Source organism: Triticum aestivum, chromosome 7A (assembly GCF_018294505.1).
Source record: "Triticum aestivum cultivar Chinese Spring chromosome 7A, IWGSC CS RefSeq v2.1, whole genome shotgun sequence".
Taxonomy (NCBI): Eukaryota; Viridiplantae; Streptophyta; class Magnoliopsida; order Poales; family Poaceae; genus Triticum; species Triticum aestivum.
This window is the reverse complement of record NC_057812.1, coordinates 738,382,669-738,388,668: the sequence shown is the minus strand read 5'-3', so window position 1 is coordinate 738,388,668 and position 6,000 is coordinate 738,382,669. Positions and strand designations below refer to the sequence as shown.

Genomic DNA, 6,000 nt, shown 5'->3' with positions numbered 1-6,000 from the left:
ATCTCCGACGGTCCGGCTCCCTCGACCTCGTCGCCTACTCCGACGCAGACTGGGCCGGCTGCCCAGACATGCGCCGATCGACGTCCGGCTACGCTGTGTACCTCGGCGACTCGCTTGTATCATGGTCCTCCAAACGATAGGCGACGGTGTCTCGCTCGAGCGCCGAGGCAGAATACCGCGCAGTTGCGAACGCGGTCGCTGAGAGCTGCTGGATCCGTCAACTTCTTGGCGAGCTCGCTGTACCTCTACCTCGCGCCAGCGTCATCTTCTGCGACAACATCTCGTCCGTCTACATGGCGGCCAACCCCGTCCACCATCGCCGGACCAAGCACATCGAGCTCGACATCCAGTTTGTGTGCGAGAAAGTGGCGTTGGGTGAGCTGCGTGTTCTCCATGTGCCAACCTCCCAACAATTCGCCGACGTGCTCACCAAAGGACTGCCCACGGCGGCGTTTCAAGATTTCCGGTCCAGCTTGTGCGTCTGGCCGCCGGACGCTCAAACTGCGGCGGGGTGTTAGCAGTTCTCTCCACTCTCCCACGTACTGCATGCATCTACCCACGATCCCATGCACGTACTAGAGCTACGCTCTCTCTCTCTCTGTTGTACTGGCGCTCCGCGCCCCTGTTGTACTGGCGCCCTGCGCCTATATATTCTTGGCAATGGCAATGGCAGCACTTAAGGTGCTTTGCTCTCCCTCTGTACCGATCCACAAGCATCCTCATGGACTCCAGGGAGCTCGGTGACGAAGAACGCTGTGACCACCCGACGTGGACCAAACGGGAGCGGTGCAACGCTGCCGACTTCCACCTCGCCGTCTGTGACCCGCTGTCCAGCAGATACGTCTTGCTTCCAACCATACCTGAGGACCTCGCCGCCCAACCGCAGGATCGCCTCCATGGATTCGGGCCCGTGCTTGCTCCCAACACCAGGGACGACGGCGAGGAAGAGCCCTTCAAGGTGATATGCATAGCAAGATACATGATGAAGCTTGTCCTCTTTGTGCTCCCGGCCACAACTATGCAATGGTCTATGCTCGAGCCTCCCACCTCACCTTCGTTGGAACGCATGTCCTGTTTTGACTGCGTGCGCTGCTGCTTCTACTGGACACGGCCTTATGGCTAGAGTGACCATTTGATGGTGCTGGACACACGCACTTTGAGGTTTTCCACTGTCGACCTTCTCACCGGCTACCATCTGGAGCTCAGCGATCTGCCTGACGAGTGCTTTGCCCATCGTCACGCAAATGCCGTTGTGATGGGCCGAGAAGGAGTCCTTGAGATGTTTTCCCTTGTCGGTCAACATGGATCCTTTGCCCTCTACCATACCTCTCTGAAGAATAGTTCGCAGCAGTGGAAGCTAGAGAAGATCATACAGCTTCCTGGGCAGTATCATTCCATTTGCACAATGCGTGCAGCCGAGGGATTCTTGTTCTTCCGAGGCTCTCCAGAAGGTATTCATGTTGGGAATGTGGATTGCTACTCAATGGAGGTCAAGACTTATGAAATTACCAAAGTCCGCACAAAGATGGAGAATACCTTCAATCCCACACGTGCCCTCCCATACTTTAGCTTCCCACCGCTGTTATCAGAACCAACTATCTGATGAACTGGTAAGCCTAAATATTGCCATTGGGTTCATGCATTGCTTGTTCTGCTCACATGATTATGTTGAAAATTAGTTATTGTTCTATTGGGCCTGGCTACCTTGTGAAACTAGCTAGGAGAGGTACCTAATTGATGGTTTTAAGCTGATGTCTTAGTACTCTTTATTTACCTTGTTCTGTTTTCCAGAGCAGAGTTAACATGTTATGGTCTTCACTGCAATAAGATGGCTATAGGATTCTTGGGAAGCACGAATAAGCTTTTGCTCCTTTGTTCTTAAGCTATATTTTACTCTGTAATTTTGCAAATAGGAAAGATTCCCATGGTTATATAGAAAGTTAATTATTGTTCTATTGGGCTTGACTACGTTGTTTTTTTACGGAGGCTTGACTACCTTGTCAAACTAGCTAGGACAAGTAGTCAATTCATGGTTTTTTTATTGTCTATCTGCATGCATGTTTAACTCCCATGTATGTGATTGAGAATGCTAGCTGAGAAGAAAAATTACAGACTAGCTTCGACAGCTGGTTTTTATTGCTCCATATCTTTGGAGAGAAGATGGCTTTCGCACTTGCATCTTTATGTAGGAGTACATCGTTAGTCATACTTAGCACTTACTACACATTGTTCATTCAGTTGAATGAAGATATTCAAAACAAGAATGTTGCATAACCTGTAAGTTGATGTTTGAAGGCTCTGAACATTATTTGCCATGTTCTGTTTCCAAGAACAGATAGGGTTCACCTTGTTATGGTCTGCCAATTTTTGTGTATATTGCTTCCAAACTGCAAAATGAGCAGCGGGTGCACCTTTCTTCTTAAGCTATGTTGTACTCTGTGGTTTAGCACATGGGTCCTTCCTAAGAAATTGGGATAGGGAAATTTCCCATTGCATCAACTGCAGTTGCTTCAGTTTTCTAACGAAATGCATTTATGCAGATCTGAGCTTGCTTGCTAGTCGTTTTGGTCTTGCTTGGGCGATCTACACCTGGGGTTGGATGGCGGATGTTCAAGATTGTGCTGATGTGGTTTCATATGTCTGCATTAGTATGATTGTAAGCAGGATATGCTGTCAGCAAGTTGAGTTTGACCAACAGTGAGGTCTAAGACTCCGGTTTATATTATGTACTGATGTTTGTGCTGGAAGACTTCGGTTTATGTCCCCCCTTTTAATCCATCTCCTTAGTCTAGAACTCTAGATGAACACTGAATGTAAGCAGGATATGCTGTCAGCAAGTTGATGCTTTTATCTGCATGAGTGAATGAATTTGTTAATTTCTCTGATTAGGATGCTTCTGATGAGTTCATCTGTAGCCCCGCAATTTCTGGATGTTTTGCGCAAATGATGGCTGGCTGTAATAGAGATGGATATCATACAAGCATCAATTTTCTGAGCTTCAGGTTTTTCACAAAGTTGTTGTCAAATTTGAGTTGAGAGCATCAGGTCCTCTATCAATATTCTTGGAAATTCCAGAAACCTTCCTTTCCATGTTCAAAAGGCTGAAAACAGGAGCCATAAAAAGGCGCCTGATACACCCATGAATTTACCAGCTATTCTACCTTGACCACCATTACAATACGCCCACAAATTTGCCAGCCATTCTAAATTTTTCCAGACTTTTCTAGCAACTTATACAAACTTATCTACTAGCACCTAGCTCACCAGATGTGGTTCCTGGTTCCTGTTGTGTGCCATCATTGGTCCGCAAAAATATTCATACTGAACCACAAAGTCCAAAGTATAATGTGCACAGAGTGTTCACAGCTTTCAGCCTTAAATAGATCATAGAGGATTCACAGAGCTTAAATAGATCATAGAGCATTCACAGCTGCTGTGTTCAATGAAGTTATTTTTTCCACAACTATTATCCACACCACATGCAGGAGGAAAGACTATTCTTCCCTCGATGTGGCTCCCAAGTTTGAAACTTCAATCTAGTACTCTGATTCCCCTCCTAGGATGGGATGCAGGACACACACTGTTTTTTTTTTTTTTTGCCCAGACACAAATTTTCCAACAAAAGGTATGTTGCAAAGATTTGTTATCCACCTTGTATATACTACTCCCTCCGTCCCATAATGTGAGACGTTTTCCCTCCGTCCCATAATGTGAGACGTTTTCATAATGTAAACGTCTTACATTATGGGACGGAGGGAGTAGCTAATTGTCTATGGCATGCAACGCCGACATACATATTCTAGTGGTTCAACATCGACCGTGTCCGACATATACCTCACACCCATCTTATTCTAGATTTTGGTAAGATTTTCTTTGGTTTGAGCGTGGATAAGGGAAGGCAAAGAAATTTGGATTTATTAGTTTTTGGTAACATTTGATTTGATTTGTGCAATAATCCTAGATGCACAGAGCAACATACATTTTGATTTTATTTGGTCTGCTTGCTGCCACCATCATCACCTCCATCTTGATAATTCTTCGTCCCTCTTGGAGGCATGGGTTCTGCAGCTAAGTTAGTATTTGTATGTGGATAGATGTAGTATAAGTTGGGAACTTATGACTAGTACATGAAAATTTCCAGGGGTATTGTTGTGAGGTGGATGTGGAGTACCAAAATGAGTTGGTCAATTTCTGAGCACATATGGATGCCCTGTATTTGCGAGTTCGGTGCAATTTTTTCTTATCTACTCCTAATCTGGTACCCAAGCAAGTAACTTTTCCCAAGTGTGGTTTCTGAATCTCTGAATCTGAACTGTCCTGTAATCCCTTCCTTCCAGTTTCGGTTGCTTTTCATCAAAATACTGACAAATTATGTTTGAGGCTTGGCAATGGTATTGTTGATGGCCTGATAGGCATCGGGGAAGGTACCTTTACAAGCTTATTTGATGGTATCGATCTATTGTAAGTCTGTCAGTGACATATTCATGGTATGGGAATTGCTGTGAAGTGGACGAGCATGCTATTTTGTGGAGTAACAAAACGAGTTAGTGCTGTCCATTCACTCGAGCTCAATGCATTTATGTTTACCTATTCGAAAATCTTGTACGGTAGCAAGTAACTTTTCCCAAGTTTATAGAGAACTAGATCATACCCCGTGCGTTGCTGCGGGATTAGATGAATGAAATGGAAATATGACTTCAATGTTGATCAAATGCATTTAAGTTTGTGGTGTTGATGATGTTAGATATCCAATGGGATATTCATATTTACATTGACAATGTTGAACAAATAGACATGTGCACACACATAAAGAGATTTATCACTAATGTGTAGGGATTCCGTTCTTCAGTATTTAGGTTGGCTTGCAAGAGCACTGAAATAATTATCCTCTATGTAATCATAGGTTACAGCAGGTTGTTTAAGGCGCTTATAAATTTTTTTTCATATGCACTGTAGTTTATATCAATAACTGAACCAAGATATGTTGTACTCAGGTTTCTGCTGAAACTTCAATCACAACTTATAATTAATTAAATACTGAAGTGATCTAGGAAATGAACTGAATGGTGTTTATTTACCAAATTATTTATCAAAAAAAGTACTACACCTCAGATCAATGACACAGAAAAAATATCAAAAGCTCCAACATTTCCAACAGCTAGAAAATCAAGAGCGAACTATGCCACAGAAGCAAATATGGTAGCGGTGACGAACAGGGAGCTGCTGAATCCTTCTTTTAGGCCGATGGTGACAGCCTATATATATACCTAAATTGCCATCTTATCACTTTGAATTGTAGCATGCTTAATTTGGACATCTACCGCACAATCGAGAAAGTTCAAGGGGCTGATAAAAATATCCTTTGATGGAAAGTATATGTCTCACATTGAACTGCTTTCTTCAGAACTACATATCAAACTCTTATGGCCATTGTGTTAAAAAATAAATCTTATGGTCATTATATGTTTACCCCATAAGGTACCATGTTCCTGGTTCGTCTAAATTTGACAGACTGGTGTAAGCACATTATTCCCCGCTTTTCACACCTACAGAAAACTACAAATATGATGTCAATGTTGGCCCATAATGCACCTTGAGGTAATGAGATGGCTTGTGCCGGGGATTTGGTGTTCTTCTCCCCTTTACAATTGAGGGGGGGGGGGGGGGGGGGGCTTGAAAAGGGGAATTTGGTATTGGAGCTAGCTATCCTGAGAGACTACTTTAGTAATCTAAACACTCTTATATTTCTTTACAGAGGGAGTACAAAATATACAAGTAGCTCTCAAGACATGCTATACCACAAAAATCTATTGCAAATTTTCCTTCTTCCAGGCGTGTTGTTGTACTATATGAAATCCTCATGTTCACTTAAATATCGATGTGTTGCAGACCATTGTTTTCGCCATTGATCAGTAGCACTGAAATACAGTCCCCCAAATGATTAATGAGTAACTTGTCCAAGTCAACAAATCAGTCACTATGCAATGGTTCATCTAAACT

At 43.5% G+C, this 6,000-nt stretch overlaps 1 pseudogene; it reads left to right on the top strand.

The window, feature by feature from the left end:
- The first annotated feature begins 293 nt into the window (after nt 1-293).
- LOC123153954 (uncharacterized) lies at nt 294-2,215 on the top strand (annotated as a pseudogene).
- Nucleotides 2,216-6,000: the final 3,785 nt, after the last annotated feature.